We start from the raw sequence: 18858 nt of genomic DNA, 5'->3' as shown, positions 1-18858 counted from the left end.
TTATCAAGAAGTGTTCTCCCTGAGTATGCACCGTTGCCAAAGTTCGTCGTGCCCAGACACCACGTGATGATCGGGTGTGATAAGCTCTACGTCCATCTACAACGGGTGCAAGCCAGTTTTGCACACGCAGAATACTCAGGTTAAACTTGACGAGCCTAGCATATGCAGATATGGCCTCGGAACACGGAGACCGAAAGGTCGAGCGTGAATCATATAGTAGATATGATCAACATAGTGATGTTCACCATTGAAAACTACTCCATCTCACGTGATGATCGGTTATGGTTTAGTTGATTTGGATCACGTGATCACTTAGATGACTAGAGAGATGTCTGTCTAAGTGGGAGTTCTTAAGTAATATGATTAATTGAACTTAAATTTATCATGAACTTAGTACCTGATAGTATTTTGCTTGTCTATGTTTGTTTGTAGATAGATGGCTCGTGCTGTTGTTCCGTTGAATTTTAATGCGTTCCTTGAGAAAGCAAAGTTGAAAGATGATGGTAGCAATTACACGGACTGGGTCCGTAACCTGAGGATTATCCTCATTGCTGCACAGAAAAGTTACGTCCTGGAAGCACCGCTGGGTGCCAGGCCTGCTGCTGATGCAACTGACGACGTTAAGAACGTCTGGCAGAGCAAAGCTGATGACTACTCTATAGTTCAGTGTGCCATGCTTTACGGCTTAGAACCGGGTCTTCAACGACGTTTTGAACGTCATGGAGCATATGAGATGTTCCAGGAGTTGAAGTTAATATTTCAAGCAAATGCCCGGATTGAGAGATATGAAGTCTCCAATAAGTTCTACAGCTGCAAGATGGAGGAGAATAGTTCTGTCAGTGAACATATACTCAAAATGTCTGGGTATAATAATCACTTGATTCAACTGGGAGTTAATCTTCCGGATGATAGCGTCATTGACAGAATTCTCCAATCACTGCCACCAAGCTACAAGAGCTTTGTGATGAACTATAATATGCAAGGGATGAACAAGACTATTCCCGAGCTCTTCGCAATGCTAAAAGCTGCGGAGGTAGAAATCAAGAAGGAGCATCAAGTGTTGATGGTCAACAAGACCACTAGTTTCAAGAAAAAGGGCAAAGGGAAGAAGAAGGGGAACTTCAAGAAGAACAGCAAGCAAGTTGCTGCTCAAGAGAAGAAACCCAAGTCTGGACCTAAGCCTGAAACTGAGTGCTTCTACTGCAAGCAGACTGGTCACTGGAAGCGGAACTGCCCCAAGTATTTGGCGGATAAGAAGGATGGCAAAGTGAACAAAGGTATATGTGATATACATGTTATTGATGTGTACCTAACTAGAGCTCGTAGTAGCACCTGGGTATTTGATACTGGTTCTGTTGCTAATATTTGCAACTCGAAACAGGGACTACGGAATAAGCGAGCACTGGCCAAGGACGAGGTGACGATGCGCGTGGGAAACGGTTCCAAAGTCGATGTGATCGCGGTCGGCACGCTACCTCTACATCTACCTTCGGGATTAGTTTTAGACCTGAATAATTGTTATTTGGTGCCAGCGTTGAGCATGAACATTATATCTGGATCTTGTTTGATGCGAGACGGTTATTCATTTAAATCAGAGAATAATGGTTGTTCTATTTATATGAGTAATATCTTTTATGGTCATGCACCCTTGAAGAGTGGTCTATTTTTATTAAATCTCGATAGTAGTGATACACATATTCATAGTGTTGAAACCAAAAGATGCAGAGTTAATAATGATAGTGCAACTTATTTGTGGCACTGCCGTTTGGGTCATATCGGTGTAAAGCGCATGAAGAAACTCCATACTGATGGACTTTTGGAATCACTTGATTATGAATCACTTGGTACTTGCGAACCGTGCCTTATGGGCAAGATGACTAAAACGCCGTTCTCCGGAACTATGGAGCGAGCAACTGATTTGTTGGAAATCATACATACTGATGTTTGTGGCCCAATGAATGTTGAGGCTCGCGGCGGGTATCGTTATTTTCTCACCTTCACAGATGATTTGAGCAGATATGGGTATATCTACTTGATGAAACACAAGTCTGAAACATTTGAAAAGTTCAAAGAATTTCAGAGTGAAGTGGAAAATCATCGTAACAAGAAAATAAAGTTTCTACGATCTGATCGTGGAGGAGAGTATTTGAGTTATGAGTTTGGCCTACACTTGAAACAATGTGGAATAGTTTCGCAACTCACGCCACCTGGAACACCACAACGAAATGGTGTGTCCGAACGTCGTAATCGTACTTTACTTGATATGGTGCGATCTATGATGTCTCTTACTGATTTACCGCTATCGTTTTGGGGTTATGCTTTAGAGACGGCCGCATTCACGTTAAATAGGGCACCATCAAAATCCGTTGAGACGACGCCTTATGAACTGTGGTTTGGCAAGAAACCAAAGTTGTCGTTTCTTAAAGTTTGGGGCTGCGATGCTTATGTGAAGAAACTTCAACCAGATAAGCTCGAACCTAAATCGGAGAAATGTGTCTTCATAGGATACCCAAAAGAGACTATTGGGTACACCTTCTATCACAGATCCGAAGGCAAGACATTCGTTGCTAAGAATGGATCCTTTCTAGAGAAGGAGTTTCTCTCGAAAGAAGTGAGTGGGAGGAAAGTAGAACTTGATGAGATAACTGTATCTACTCCCTTATTGGAAAGTAGTTCATCACGAGAACCAGTTCCTGTGACAACTACACCAATTAGTGAGGAAGCTAATGATAATGATCATGAAACTTCAGATCAAGTTTCTACTGAACCTCGTAGGTCTACCAGAGTAAGATCCGCACCAGAGTGGTACGGTAATCCTATTCTGGAAGTCATGTTACTTGACCATGATGAACCTACGAACTATGAGGAAGCGATGATGAGCCCGGATTCCGCAAAATGGCTAGAAGCCATGAAATCTGAGATGGGATCCATGTATGAAAACAAAGTATGGACTTTGGTTGACTTGCCCGATGATCGGCAAGCCATTGAGAATAAATGGATCTTTAAGAAGAAGACTGACGCTGATGGTAATATAACTGTCTATAAAGCTCGACTTGTTGCAAAAGGTTTTCGACAAGTTCAAGGGGTTGACTACGATGAGACTTTCTCACCCGTAGCGATGCTTAAGTCCGTCCGAATCATGTTAGCTATTGCTGCATTTCATGATTATGAAATTTGGCAAATGGATGTCAAGACTGCATTCTTGAATGGATTTCTAGAAGAAGAGTTGTATATGATGCAGCCGGAAGGTTTTGTTGATCCAAAAGGTGCTGACAAAGTGTGCAAGCTCCAGCGTTCCATTTATGGACTGGTGCAAGCATCTCGGAGTTGGAATAAACGCTTTGATAGTGTGATCAAAGCATATGGTTTTATACAGACTTTTGGAGAAGCCTGTATTTACAAGAAAGTGAGTGGGAGCTCTGTAGCATTTCTAATTTTATATGTAGATGACATATTATTAATTGGAAATGATATAGAATTTCTGGATAGCATAAAAGGATACTTGAATAAAAGTTTTTCAATGAAAGACCTCGGTGAAGCTGCTTACATATTGGGCATCAAGATCTATAGAGATAGATCAAGACGCTTAATAGGACTTTCACAAAGCACATACCTTGACAAAATTTTGAAAAAGTTCAAAATGGATCAGGCAAAGAAAGGATTCTTGCCTGTGCTACAAGGTGTGAAGTTGAGTCAAACTCAATGCCCGACCACAGCAGAAGATAGAGAGAAAATGAAAAATGTTCCCTATGCTTCAGCCATAGGCTCTATCATGTATGCAATGCTGTGTACCAGACCTGACGTATGCTTAGCAATAAGCTTGGCAGGAAGGTACCAAAGTAATCCAGGAGTGGATCACTGGACAGCGGTCAAGAACATCCTGAAATACCTGAAAAGGACTAAGGATATGTTTCTCGTATATGGAGGTGACAAAGAGCTAGTCGTAAACGGTTACGTCGATGCAAGCTTTGACACTGATCCGGACGATTCTAAATCGCAAACCGGATACGTGTTTTTATTAAACGGTGGAGCTGTAAGTTGGTGCAGTTCTAAACAAAGCGTCGTAGCGGGATCTACATGTGAAGCGGAGTACATAGCTGCTTCGGAAGCAGCAAATGAAGGAGTCTGGATGAAGGAGTTCATTTCCGATCTAGGTGTCATACCTAGTGCATCGGGACCAATGAAGATCTTCTGTGACAATACTGGTGCAATTGCCTTGGCAAAGGAATCCAGATTTCACAAGAGGACCAAGCACATCAAGAGACGCTTCAATTCCATTCGGGACCAAGTCCAAGTGGGAGACATAGAGATTTGCAAGATACATACGGATCTGAATGTTGCAGACCCGTTGACTAAGCCTCTCTCACGAGCAAAACATGATCAGCACCAAGACTCCATGGGTGTTAGAATCATTACTATGTAATCTAGATTATTGACTCTAGTGCAAGTGGGAGACTGAAGGAAATATGCCCTAGAGGCAATAATAAAGTTATTATTTATTTCCTCATATCATGATAAATGTTTATTATTCATGCTAGAATTGTATTAACCGGAAACATGATACACGTGTGAATACATAGACAAACATAAAGTCACTAGTATGCCTCTACTTGACTAGCTCATTAATCAAAGATGGTTATGTTTCCTAACCATAGACATGTGTTGTCATTTGATTAATGGGATCACATCATTAGGAGAATGATGTGATTGACATGACCCATTCCGTTAGCCTAGCACTTGATCGTTTAGTATGTTGCTATTGCTTTCTTCATGACTTATACAAAGTTCCTGCAACTATGAGATTGTGCAACTCCCGTTTACCGGAAGAACACTTTGTGTGCTACCAAACGTCACAACGTAACTGGGTGATTATAAAGGTGCTCTACAGGTGTTTCCGAAGGTACATGTTGGGTTGGCATAATTCGAGATTAGGTTTTGTCACTCCGATTGTCGGAGAGGTATCTCTGGGCCCTCTCGGTAATACTCATCACCTAAGCCTTGCAAGCATTGTAACTAATGAGTTAGTTATAAGATGATGTGTTACAGAACGAGTAAAGAGACTTGCCGGTAACGAGATTGAACTAGGTATTGGATACCGACGATCAAATCTCGGGCAAGTAACATACCGATGACAAAGGGAACAACGTATGTTGTTATGCGGTTTGACCGATAAAGATCTTCGTAGAATATGTAGGAACCAATATGGGCATCCAGGTTCCGCTATTGGTTATTGACCGAGAATAGTTCTAGGTCATGTCTACATAGTTCTCGAACCCGTAGGGTCCGCACGCTTAACGTTACGATGACAGTTTTATTATGAGTTTACAAGTTTTGATGTACCGAAGTTTGTTCGGAGTCCCGGATGTGATCACGGACATGACGAGGAGTCTCGAAATGGTCGAGACATAAAGATTGATATATTGGACGACTATATTCGGACACCGGAAGTGTTCCGGGTGATTTCGGAGAAAACCGGAGTGCCGGAGGGTTACCGGAACCCCCCCCCCGGAGAGTTAATGGGCCACATGGGCCTTGGTGGGAAGAGAGAGGGGCGGCCAGGAAGGGCCGCGCGCCCCCTCTCCCTCTGGTCCGAATTGGACTAGGAGGGGGGGCGGCGCCCCCCTCTTTCCTTCCCCTCCTCTCCCCCTTCCTTCCCCTCCTAGTAGGAGTAGGAAAGGAGGAGTCCTACTCCTACTAGGAGGAGGACTCCTCCTCCTGGCGCGCCCAACAAGGGCCGGCCGGCCTCCCCCTCCCTCCTTTATATACGGGGGCAGGGGGCACCCCATAGACACACAAGTTGATCTACGGATCGTTCCTTAGCCGTGTGCGGTGCCCCCCTCCACCATATTCCACCTCGGTCATATCGTCGCGGAGTTTAGGCGAAGCCCTGCGCCGGTAGAACATCATCATCGTCACCACGCCGTCGTGCTGACGGAACTCATCCCCGAAGCTTTGCTGGATCGGAGCCCGGGGATCGTCATCGAGCTGAACGTGTGCTGAACTCGGAGGTGCCGTACGTTCGGTACTTGGATCGGTCGGATCGTGAAGACGTACGACTACATCAACCGCATTGTTATAATGCTTCCACTTACAGTCTACGAGGGTACATGGACTACACTCTCCCCTCTCGTTGCTATGCCATCACCATGATCTTGCGTGTGCGTAGGAATTTTTTTGAAATTACTACGTTCCCCAACACATGCCATCTTTATGATTGTGCGTTTACCATGTTGTTTGTTTCTTTCCGGTGTTGCTTCTTAGTTCCGGTAATGTTGCGATTGTGAGGATTCGTTCTACTACTTCCGCTTGTCTTCTTCATGGACTCGTTCTTCTTCCTAGCGGGATTTCAGGCAAGATGACCGCTACCCTGGATCTCACTACTATCATTGCTATGCTAGTTGCTTCGTTCTATCGCTTTGCTGCGCTACCTATCATCTGTTTGTCGAGCCATCCCATGTTGCCATGAACCTCTAACCTTTGATACCTTTCCTATGCAAACCGTTGTTTGGCTATGTTACCGCTTTGCTCAGCCCCTCTTATAGTGTTGCTAGTTGCAGGTGAAGTTGAAGATTTCTCCATGGTGGACAGGATTTTGGTTGGGATATCACAATATCTCTTATATTATTATTAATGCATCTATATACTTGGTAAAGGGTGGAAGGCTCGGCCTTATGCCTGGTGTTTTGTTCCACTCTTGCCGCCCTAGTTTCCATCATACTGGTGTTATGTTCCCGGATTTTGCGTTCCTTACGCGGTCGGGTGATTTATGGGACCCCCTTGACAGTTCGCTTTGAATAAAACTCCTCCAGCAAGGCCCAACATTGGTTTTACCATTTGCCTCACCACCACCTATATTTCCCTTGGGAGTAATTAACCCAAGGGTCATCTTTATTACAGCCCCCCCCCCCCGGGCCAGTGCTTGTCTAAGTGTTGGTCCGAGCCAGAGCCACTTGCAGCGCCACCTCGGGGAAACTCGAGGGCTGGTTTTAGTTGTACGTAGTGTTCATCCGGTGTTGCCCTGAGAACGAGATATGTGCAGCTCCTATCGGGATTGTCGGCGCATCGAGCGGTCTTGCTGGTCTTGTTTTACCATTGTCGAAATGTCTTCTAAACCGGGATTCCGAGTCTGGTCGGGTCTTCCTGGGAGAAGGTCTATTCCTTCGTTGATCGCGAGAGCTTGTCATGGGCTAAGTTGGGACACCCCTGCAGGGTATAATCTTTCGAAAGCCGTGCCTGCGGTTATAGGCAGATGTGAATTTGTTAATGTACGGTTGTAGATAACTTGACACCAGATCCGAATTAAAACGCATCAACCGCGTGTGTAGCCGTGATGGTCTTTGTTCGGCGGAGTCCGGGAAGTGAACACGGTTTCTGGGTTATGTTTGACGTAAGTAGGAGTTCAGGATCACTTCTTGATCATTGCTAGTTGACGATCATTCCTTTGCTTCTCTTCTCGCTCTTATTTGCGTATGTTAGCCACCATATATGCTTAGTCGCTGCTGCAACCTCACCACTTTACCCCTTCCTTTTCCCATTAAGCTTTGCTAGTCTTGATACTCATGGTAATGGGATTGCTGAGTCCTCGTGGCTCACAGTTTACTACAACAACAGTTGTAGGTACAGGTTATGCGATGATCATGACGCGAGAGCGATGCTTGCTTGCATTGAGTTGTTCTTCTGCTTCTTTGATCAGGGGATAGGTTCCAGGTCGGCAGCCTGGGCTAGCAGGGTGGATGTCGTTTGAGTTTCTGTTTATGTTTCATCCGTAGTCGGATGTTGCTCTTATGTATTGTGATGATGTATTCGTGTGGTATTGTATGCCTTATGTATGTATCCCCATCTATTATGTAATGTTGATGTAATGATATCCACCTTGCAAAAGCATTTCAATATGCGGGTCTATCCTTGGTGGGACCTTCGAGTTCCTTTTGGATAGGGTCGCATATTGGGCGTGACAAGTTGGTAATCAGAGCCTCGACCGACCATAGGAGCCCCCTTGTTTGTTGGCCGTTGTTGAGTCTAGAAGAAAACTATTTTGAGTCTTAGGATTATAAATATCGGAGAGTAGGATTCTTTTTACTCCTCAGCCCCCTTCGTCGCTCTGGTGAGGACTCCTGACGTAGATGTTTTGTCTTTCCTCTCCTCAAATTTCACTAAATTTTTTTTAGGATCACGCGGGTATCTTGGAATCGTTCCGATGGTTTTGTGACGAGAACATTGTTCTTGGTGCCTCCTATCTATTTATGTGGCATTGACCCGGGGAGTTGAGCTCTGAGGTGTTGTCGTCACAATTTTATCGTTGCAGTTATGGAATACCTGAGTTTTGCCGACATCGAAAATCTCTTTTATGCAGTTGTTGGTGAGATAACCTCGACGTCACCCAGTACTGGGGAGTTCGGGAGTATTGCCATAACTCGTATAACGGATGCTTTTCGAAGGTTGAGGTACACGATTTCCGAAGGTTTCTTGGTTATGTGTTGACGGATGGATACAGCTGGATGTAGGGATTGTTAGTTTGGGTGAGATATATTGCTTCCCCTGTATCCCCAACACCAGATTGCATAACCAGAAAGTTTCGGGAGTTTTATAGGTGGGAATTCAAGTAGCTCCTAGAATATCTTTTCGACAGATGCATGATATGAGATTGGGGTTTGACGTCTAGTGGTCCGCCTTTCCACGGTCGTTTTTACAGTGGTCTCGTTGTGTCTTAAAGAACCCTTGGCTATGCTGGTTCGGGGACACTTCGTATGTCATGTGCACTGCCTTGTACATGATGGTGCTGTACACTCGAGCCCGTGTGGGCCCCACCACGAAAACTTCGGACAGAATCTCTATCATATGTTTGTTCCGGCTTATTCTGTAAGCCAATCCTTTGTTTTGTTTTATTTGTGGTATTCGAGTTGCTTCGAAGTCAAATGTTGAATCCATACCTTTCCTAAATGGTGTTCTCATATTGCTATGGGAGTGCTAATCCTTTTGATCATCGAGTTTGTCATGTTAATTCTTTCCAACCGGTGTGCTTCTTTTCAAGTGGATCCGATCATTTCAACATTCGCAAGATCATCTCTCAGTTTCCCAACGTTGTTCGTTTCATCCGTACCCAAGTTGCCTTTGTTTTCCCGCCCTCCCACCCTTTTTCTTCAAGGACCCAGATTTCTTAATCAAGTATCCATTTATTCATGTGAAGTCTGTTCACTCTTTTCAATCAATGTTCCTATCTGGTGATTCTCACGAAGATACTAACGGAGTTTCAAGTTCATCGTCCTTCATTGTTGTTTCTTCTCCGGTGGATTTAAATCAAGCTTTCAGTGTTGATCATTTTCTTTCCCTCGTGTCACATGCTTTTTCATGCCGGTGTATCTCTTAATCATTCACCTCTCGCTTTCCATTTGTTCCAGTGTGCTGAAGATATCTCGGAAGATTCGTGTTATCATTCCTAATCTGTTCAAGATATTTCAAGATTGTTATCTCATTCAAGCTATTTAATTCAACCGGTGCAATCTCTCTTTAAAATCATTCAATGGTGTTTTCTTTTGAGTGGGCCCTAACCCACAGGTTTTTTCCCAGGATCTTACCTGACTCTTCTAATTATTCCGGAGTTATTCCCAAATTCTTTTCGAAGTTTGACGCAAGAATGATTTATCATAAGTCATATGTCCTTCTCCAAGATCTTTCAAATTCTTTCATCGTTGGTTCAACCTTTCTAATTTTCATCCCGGAGTATCTCAACAATTCTTGGTGGTGTTCTTCGTTGTCATTCTCGGATCTTGAAGACCGAAGAAGGATTTCTCTTAAATCTTGGTCCGTTCTCTTGAAGATTCATAGTTCTAGTTTATGTCATCCTCTCATAATTGTTTTCGATTGTGAGAATTCTTTTCAACCATCTGATGCATTTCAGGAGTTGCTTCCTTTCTTGATAATCCGAATGCCATCATTTCTGAATATTACTCATTCTCAACCTTCAACTCTTGTTCTCCAAATCTAACCGGTGCATCATTCAAATACCTTCTAATCAGTTCATGATTTCTTTGTTCTCATGTATCTAAATCCCCTCAAGTATCTTCATTCGTTTTCCAATTCTTCCCGGTGTTTCTTTATCTTTTCTTCGTTCATTTTCAATTCTTACGGTGGTTCGTTCAAGATTCCTCTTCCTTTGTTATCATATACATTCATTCATTGTTAACAAATCCAACCGGTGGTTCCATCAATACCTTCTCAAGTTTGCGCTATATCTCTCTTAATCCATCCTTTCTACGAGAATAAGTAGTATGCCAAATCCGTTGCTTGTCATCAATTTAAATTGGTGAAGGATAGGCATGACATAATTCTTATTCTTGTTTCATCCAAGTGATTAATTCCTTCTTCCGAAGATTGTTCATGATGAAGTAATTCTCGGTTCTAGTATTCATCTTTTCTTTCCGGAGTTCCAAGTTCTCTTGGTTATATCATCGCAAAGCTCCATCTAAATCATTGCAAGGTTTCACCTTGTGTTTTCAACTTCTCTTTCTTTCTATCATCCTTTTTATTACCGGAGTTCTTCATGGAAGATCTACATGGTGGTTCGTCAAGCATTCTTTTCATTCTTCAATTGTTCTTCAAGATTTCTCTCGAGGTGATGATCCGCCAAGCTACACTCTAAAATAAACATGGTGCTCAACACATGTTTTGTTTTGAGGAGTTCAAGCATTCTTCATCTTGCATTCTGAAGTGCAATTCTTTCTACCTTATCTTTTGTGGTGGTGTTATGTCACTCTTGACAATTTCCTTCAAGGTTCATGATTCATATTGTTATCAAGAATGAGGTATTTTAAATCCATCAATCTCTTTGTTGGAGTTATCTTGGGTTATATTTCACCTAAAGCCTTCCATTGGGAATGTTGCTATTTGTGGTGCTTATCATTGATCCAAGTTTTCATCCTATCCTCTCGATGAAAGAAGTTTTCATCTCTTCGTTGCTCTCAAACAAGCAATTGTTTTTCGTTAGTGGCAGAATTTCACTTCAAGCGTTGAGATGTTTCCATAAGCCCACTACAAGTTTATTCGTTTCGTTGTTGGTTTTCCAACAACTACGTTCTATTCTTCTTTGCTAGGATGCTTTCCAAGCTGATTTGTGGTACAAGTTGGCATTTTCTTCTCCATTCTGTTATTCCAATGATCTATCTTCTATTCTTTCTTTCGGAGGCATTGTGATGTTGCTCTTTTCTCTCATCTTCTCGAATTGAGGATCATGTTCTTCTCCTTGCTTCTCCATTTAACCGGAGTGTTGTGTCATCTCTTCAAGCTCTTTCATCTTATCAAGTTTTGCCTATCGTTTCAACCGGAGTGCTATCTGAAATCTTTCTTACCCCTTGTGCCATTCCTTCAATAGTTCTGGAGGCAGTGTGTTGTTGATTTCATCAAGTATCCTCTCATCTTGTCAAGTTCATGTTCAATTTCTTCCATTTACAGTCGGAGTGCTGTCAAAATTATATCATTCTTATTCATTCTTATCTCGGTTTCAACCAGAGTGGTTTCAATTCCTTCTTGTCCATTAAACTCTTGATTCATGTCTTTGCAACCTTCAAGTTCTCGTAATGTTCCTTGTTCCTCTTTTCTAATGGATTGTTTGCAATCTCGTTCATCTCTATTGTACTCTTTCTTTCAATTTGTTCAACCTCTCAAGGTTCGTGGTTTCACTCATTTGTTGAAGAAGCAACTTAGTTTTACCTCTTCTCTTCCTTTCTATTTTCTCTCCGGTGCCATCCTAGATCTCGGGACGAGATCCTCTCGTAGTGGTGGAGTGTTGTAACGCCCCGAGACCGATGCTCCAGTTGCCTTCCATTTATCTTAGTTGTTGTCGTGTGTTTATTTTTGTTTGTTGCATTATCATAATTGTTTTGCATATTGTATTCTACATGTTTATGCCATGATCATGTTGAGTGCCTTGTCGTGTGTTTGCTTCTTGCACCATGCTCATTTCACTTGTTATGTTGCATTATGCCTCTTGTCATTTATTGCATCATGATCATCATGTGGGTTGCATTCTTCATATTGGTGTATTGTTGTGTGTGCATCAGTCCTTGTTGTCTCTTCTCTCAAGCCATGCCCATGTATCATCACCTCCTTCTTCCTTCTTATTCCTTTATTTTTGCTAGTGCCATTTCTCCCTTCTCCTTTAATGTTCATTTATTTCCTGATGATCTTACTCCATGCCTTATACCTCTCTGTCAAATATCATCCTTTTTGGAGTTGTTTTGGTTGGGTTCAAAAATGGCTCAAGTTTGAATTTAATTCAAACTTGCATTATTTTTCTACCTCTAAAAATGTCCAAAGGAATTTTATCAAATAGAGTATAATTCCATGAGCATGAGGATACTCTTATATCTGCTAAATTCATCTCCTACCTCCCTGGCCTTTTCATTTTCTTCAGCTGTGAATTCCAAATTTACAGAATTAAGAAGAAAAGGGAAAGCCCTCCCAGTGCAGCCACTTGGGCCTTTTCCCTCACCCGTAGCCCAACCAAGCCTAGCCGACAGCTCCAGCCCACCTCATTAGGCCCAGCCGGCCCCAACTCCATAACCCTAGCCCGACCCTCATCTCTCCTCTCGATCCCCATCTCCCTCTTGACCGTCGCCTCTCGCACACAGCCAGCGCAGGGAGCGAGAGCTCCTCCGTCGCGAGCCCTCCCGATCCCCTCCTGGTCGTGCTCCTTCGTCCTATCCCGCCACCCCGCTGCCATGTCCCGCGCGCCGCCGTCCTGACGATCTCGCCGTCCGCCTAGCGACCCCGTCGCCGCCTCCTTCCGCCAGCGCCTCGAGGACCCGCGCCGAGCCCCGCGGCTCCGCCGCCCACCCCGGACCTCACGACCTGCATCGGCCCCTGCTGCGCCCCTACATCGAGCGGCCAGAGCCGCACGTCGCAGGACCCCGTCCGCCTCTCCTCCCGTGCTCGATGCCACGGGCGCACACAAGGGCGCCTCCCATGCCCGCCGTTGCCCGCTGCTGCTTCATCCGCGCACCAACAACCTCCCGCATCGAGCGCGCGACCCCGCGTCCCCGCCGGCTCCCGTCGCCCCTGCCTCGTCGGCCTCCATCAGCCACGATCACCCACGGCTCGTGTTCGTCCTCCGCCTCGCCATCAAGTTCCATCGCCACCCGCACCTTGCCGCGCCGTGCCGGTGACAGCCGTCGCCGATGAGCTCCACCAGGAGCATGTGTTCCCCTTGCTCTCCTACCCTGCCGGCGACCTCTCCTATTTCGCCTTGCACGCGCCTGCTGCTCTTCGCGCCTCCTGCCCAACCGCTCCAGTGACCTAGATCGCCGTCGTCCTTGCCCTGCTGACCAGCCGCCCCTGCGTCCTGCACACCACTGCCCCGAGCGCCCCTGCCCTCGAGCACTGTTGACTTCGGTTACGGTCAAGCGTTCTGACCCGTTGCTGCCCTTGCCTGGCATCCATCTTGCCCTGTTGTGTTCATGGAGCCACTGTACCATGGCCAAGACCGAGACCGGCAAGTCCGAAGACCCCAAGTACCACGACTACCCTCGAGGACGTTGGCTCCGTCAAGTTCGACTACAACTCGTGTATGACTACCGTCACCGTGTACCACTACTTCCACTACCGTCGACCTTGAAGACCCCGTGGACGTCAAGTTCCTTGACGTGACCTCGAACATCTACGGCGTGTGTACAACTACGAAACGTGTACGACTACTTCCCCTATGACCCGTGAATGACTACTTCCCCTACGACCCGTGAACGACTACTTCCCTCGACGTTTTTGAACCGCCCCGAAATGCATGATTCGAAGGTATAACCCCGAGATGACCACCCGTGAATGAATGCTTGTGTGTTTAATGAGTTGAACCGTATGTTTGCACCATGTCCAATTGATCCTTGCACGCTCCTCCTTGTTTGCCATGCCGTTGACCCGTGGGAACCCGGTAGCAGGGATCACCCCACCATCTTTTGCATGTTCCGCACATCCGCACACTGGCTCTTTTGCACCGATATCTCAATGAGTTATCGGATCATCGGAATGTTGCCGTGGCACCATTTTCGTTATCGTTGCCGTGGCACCTCTTTCGTTCCACCACGATGACAAATGCTTCATAACATGCTCATGTCAACATTTTCATAAAATTGCATAAAACTTGCACATGTCATCTGCATCATGATAACAACAATTAAAATGCTTAAATTGTTGTTTGCTTTAAAATTGCTAAATGACATGTGGGGATTACCGGAATTGTTGTTTGTTGTTCCGGCCTCATTTAAACTTGCCTAGATAATTAGTTTACTTATGCTTCACCTCTTGCCCTGTTTAACAACATTTAATATTGTTTGGTAGCTTAATCGAGATTAAACTAAATATGTCCATGTGGTGTTTTGTCAATATGCAACTCGTTGCATATTGAGCTCCACTTAACTTGTAATGTTGTTTGTGCATATTGCCATGCCATGCCTCTTTAAACCGGACATGCATCATACTTGATTTGTGCATCATGCCATGTTTATGATTGTGCGTTTACCATGTTGTTTGTTTCTTTCAGGTGTTGCTTCTTAGTTCCGGTAATGTTGCGATTGTGAGGATTCGTTCGACTACTTCCGCTTGTCTTCTTCATGGACTCGTTCTTCTTCCTAGCGGGATTTTAGGCAAGATGACCGCTACCCTGGATCTCACTACTATCATTGCTATGCTAGTTGCTTCGTTCTATCGCTTTGCTGCGCTACCTATCATCTGTTTGTCGAGCCATCCCATGTTGCCATGAACCTCTAACCTTTGATACCTTTCCTATGCAAACCGTTGTTTGGCTATGTTACCGCTTTGCTCAGCCCCTCATATAGCGTTGCTAGTTGCAGGTGAAGTTGAAGATTTCTCCATGGTGGACAGGATTTTGGTTGGGATATCACAATATCTCTTATATTATTATTAATGCATCTATATACTTGGTAAAGGGTAGAAGGCTCGGCCTTATGCCTGGTGTTTTGTTCCACTCTTGCCGCCCTAGTTTCCGTCATACCGGTGTTATGTTCCCGGATTTTGCGTTCCTTACGCGGTCGGGTGATTTATGGGACCCCCTTGACAGTTCGCTTTGAATAAAACTCCTCCAGCAAGGCCCAACATTGGTTTTACCATTTGCCTCACCACCACCTATATTTCCCTTGGGAGTAATTAACCCAAGGGTCATCTTTATTACAGCCCCCCCGGGCCAGTGCTTGTCTAAGTGTTGGTCCGAACCAGAGCCACTTGCAGCGCTACCTTGGGGAAACTCGAGGGCTAGTTTTAGTTGTACGTAGTGTTCATCCGGTGTTGCCCTGAGAACGAGATATGTGCAGCTCCTATCGGGATTGTCGGCGCATCGGGCGGTCTTGCTGGTCTTGTTTTACCATTGTCGAAATGTCTTGTAAACCGGGATTCCGAGTCTGATCGGGTCTTCCTGGGAGAAGGTCTATTCCTTCGTTGATCGCGAGAGCTTGTCATGGGCTAAGTTGGGACACCCCTGCAGGGTATAATCTTTCGAAAGCCGTGCCTGCGGTTATAGGCAGACGGGAATTTGTTAATGTCCGGTTGTAGATAACTTGACACCAGATCCGAATTAAAACGCATCAACCGCGTGTGTAGCCGTGATGGTCTCTTTTCGGTGGAGTCCGGGAAGTGAACACGGTTTCTGGGTTATGTTTGACGTAAGTAGGAGTTCAGGATCACTTCTTGATCATTGCTAGTTGATGACCGTTCCTTTGCTTCTCTTCTCGCTCTTATTTGCGTATGTTAGCCACCATATATGCTTAGTCGCTGCTGCAACCTCACCACTTTACCCCTTCCTTTCCCATTAAGCTTTGCTAGTCTTGATACCCATGGTAATGGGATTGCTGAGTCCTCGTGGCTCACAGTTTACTACAACAATAGTTGCAGGTACAGGTTATGCGATGATCATGACGCGAGAGTGATGCTTGCTTGCGTTGAGTTGTTCTTCTGCTTCTTTGATCAGGGGATAGGTTCCAGGTCGGCAGCCCGGGCTAGCAGGGTGGATGTCGTTTGAGTTTCTGTTTATGTTTCATCCGTAGTCGGATGTTGCTCTTATGTATTGTGATGATGTATTCGTGTGGTATTGTATGCCTTATGTATGTATCCCCATCTATTATGTAATGTTGATGTAATGATATCCACCTTGCAAAAGCGTTTCAATATGCGGGTCTATCCTTGGTGGGACCTTCGAGTTCCTTTTGGATAGGGTCGCATATTGGGCGTGACACTACCCGTCCCCACTCTTGCATACTTGCTGAAAGTTTGCCAACCAGCTACAGGTCGCTATGATTCCCACACCCCCCGAGTCCGCTTCAGCCCACTTTTTCGCTACCATCGGCTCATACAGTTCATGCCGTGTCCACGCCTCTTCATACTTGAATTGTCGAGGGCCGCGTTGGTCCCGTTCTGGAGCAGTCTCTAGAACATGCACCACCAGTGCAACATGATCTGACTCCTCCATGACTATGTGTTGGACATGGGTATCCGGAAACATAGCTAGAAACTTGTCATTGCATGTGGCACGATCAAGACGAACCTGGATATTATCATTCCCTTGACTTTTTTTGTCCCACGTATAGGGATAGCTGGAGAAACCCAAGTCAGCAAGGCCGCAGTCAGCCATCCAATCTCGAAAGTCTTCCATTTGCATGAAACTTCTTGGGTTGCCTCCCATTTTCTCAGTTTGTAGCAATGCTTCGTTAAAATCTCCAAGACATAGCCATGGTAACTCGTCTTGTCTTCTCAAATATCGGATTGCATCCCAAGATTGCATCCCAAGATTTCTTCCTATGCTCAACATCAGGTTCATCGTAGAATCCAGTGATTCTGCAGGTCTTACCTTCCCAGATTACTTCCGCATCCACAAAATATTGACACCATGGTCTCACTGTAACTTGAAGATGCTCTCTCCACCACATAGCTAAGCCTCCGCTCTGTCCTTGACAGTCAAGATTTGTATCTATCAGCTTGTCCCTTAGGTTCTTGTAACATCACAATTTTCCTAAATTAGGATGTTATTAGATCATACATATGCATATCATATTTTCCATGCATTATTTGCTCTTCTGCAATATTCTTTTCATTATGCAACTAAGGGCAATTTATTGGAGTGGAGATAACATGACTTCTCCCCTGTTTAAAAATGTTCATAATGTCAAGAATATTATTTCCAGTTCATCTGATATGTTCTGGTATTTTTATTAGTCACCAAAGTATTTTATTTGAGTGTTTTGTTGCTGTTTGTGTGGCCTATTGCATAAAAATGATTTTCCAAAATTGCATTAGGTGAGGAACTAGTGTTCCTGTAGTTTATATTAGTAGTATATATTTTACTCTGTGTATATGTATTTTTGTTTAGTTTTATTATGTTGTTTTTATTTTTAGTTTAACTGCTGTAGCAGTTATGTGTTCTTAAAAAAAAAACCGCAGCGCAACGCACCGCGCGGCCCAGCAACCGCGGCAGCCATCCGCCAGCCCCGCAGCCCACTTCCCGCGAAGCGGTACGCAGCAGCGTCACCCGCGCCCGATCCACCTCGCCTTCAGCCGCTGACAGCGGGTCCCGCATCGCTGCTCATCTCCTAGCTCCGGTCGGACGAATCAGCGCCGCACCGCACGCGCAACCGTGGCCGAGCCCGGATCGATCCGGCGCCCTGTTCGCCCCGTCCACCCCTGGGACTCCTGGATCGGGTAATTACCCTAGGGGAAACCCTACGGAGGTCGCTTCCCCGTTTTCCCCTCGTCCACACGCCTCCCTGGGGCAAATCGGATCTCACGGAGGAGCTTCAGCCGCCGCCGTCGTTGACCGTCCGAATCCACCGCCGTAAGGACGCCCGGCCGCTCCACTTGTCACCGTTCGAACCCCCTCTCGACGCCGCACTCGTTTGACACCTCGGGTTAACCTGCAGCGCACCAGGACGACGCCGCCACCGACGCCCGACTTCGCCGGAGCACGCCGGAGTTCAGGAGCTCGCCACCGCCGCTCGAGGGAGCCCCGTCGCCATTGAACACCACCACCACCTCCGCCACTCACCGCCGCACCCATCCGTCACCTCGCCTTCACCAGAGACTCGCCGGAGACGCGCCACCGCCGACGCCGACCGCCGCCGCCGTTTTCCTCTGTACACGGTGAGCACGCGCGCACAGGAGATATTCCAGCCAATCACGTGCTGCCACGTGACAACCGCTACAGCGTCGCTACAGTAATTTCCAGCCAGGAGTTTTCTGTTGGTTTTTTTTTTAGTTTTGCAACTAAAACTTCCATTAGCTATAACTCCTAATCTGTATACCCAAATTAGGTAATTCTTTTTCCTTTGATCTCACAAAAACCAGCACTTTATCATAGTACCAACTTTGCACATGTTTGCACTGTTCAAATTTGAATTCGTTCGAATTTGAATTAAATCTTCCGGAGGCCGTATCTCTCAAACCGTTTATCGGATTCGAGTGTTTCTTTTTGTGTTGTGATCGTAGTGCAATTTAGGTTCTGTTAAGCTTCTGTTGTTGAGTTTTAAAATTGATTTTTCTTGCTGTTGGTTTTGTTTTGGTTCTTTTCGTGTTCCGGTGATTGATTTGTTGAATTGTGTGAAACGTGTAGATTGTCCGGAGTGCGACGCGAACTATTGTCAGGAGTGTGACTTTCTGAACCAGAACCAAGGCAAGTTACATGTTGATCATCCTTTACCTATTATTTTCTATGCATGTAGTTATCTCACACTATAAATATCTGCATGTATAGGATTACTATATTATTTTGCTATATGCTGTTGAGCTATCTTCCCGTCTTTTGCAATTCGTGGTAGTTGTAGTTTGCTATGCTTTGTAGACGGGGGTGGTTCGTGTATACATTGAGTGTAT

The 18858-nt window shown here is 45.2% G+C and overlaps 1 long non-coding RNA gene across 1 annotated transcript; it reads left to right on the top strand.

The window, feature by feature from the left end:
• Positions 1–17601: 17601 nt before the first annotated feature.
• Positions 17602–18658, top strand: LOC123155802 (uncharacterized). Its single transcript, XR_006477635.1, has 3 exons — positions 17602–17824; positions 17910–18129; positions 18599–18658. It is a non-coding gene; the product is annotated as an uncharacterized lncRNA (long non-coding RNA).
• Positions 18659–18858: the final 200 nt, after the last annotated feature.

This window comes from Triticum aestivum, chromosome 7B (assembly GCF_018294505.1).
Source record: "Triticum aestivum cultivar Chinese Spring chromosome 7B, IWGSC CS RefSeq v2.1, whole genome shotgun sequence".
Lineage (NCBI taxonomy): Eukaryota > Viridiplantae > Streptophyta > Magnoliopsida > Poales > Poaceae > Triticum > Triticum aestivum.
Note: the sequence above shows the minus strand (reverse complement) of the source record. Positions and strands in the feature narration are given on the sequence as shown.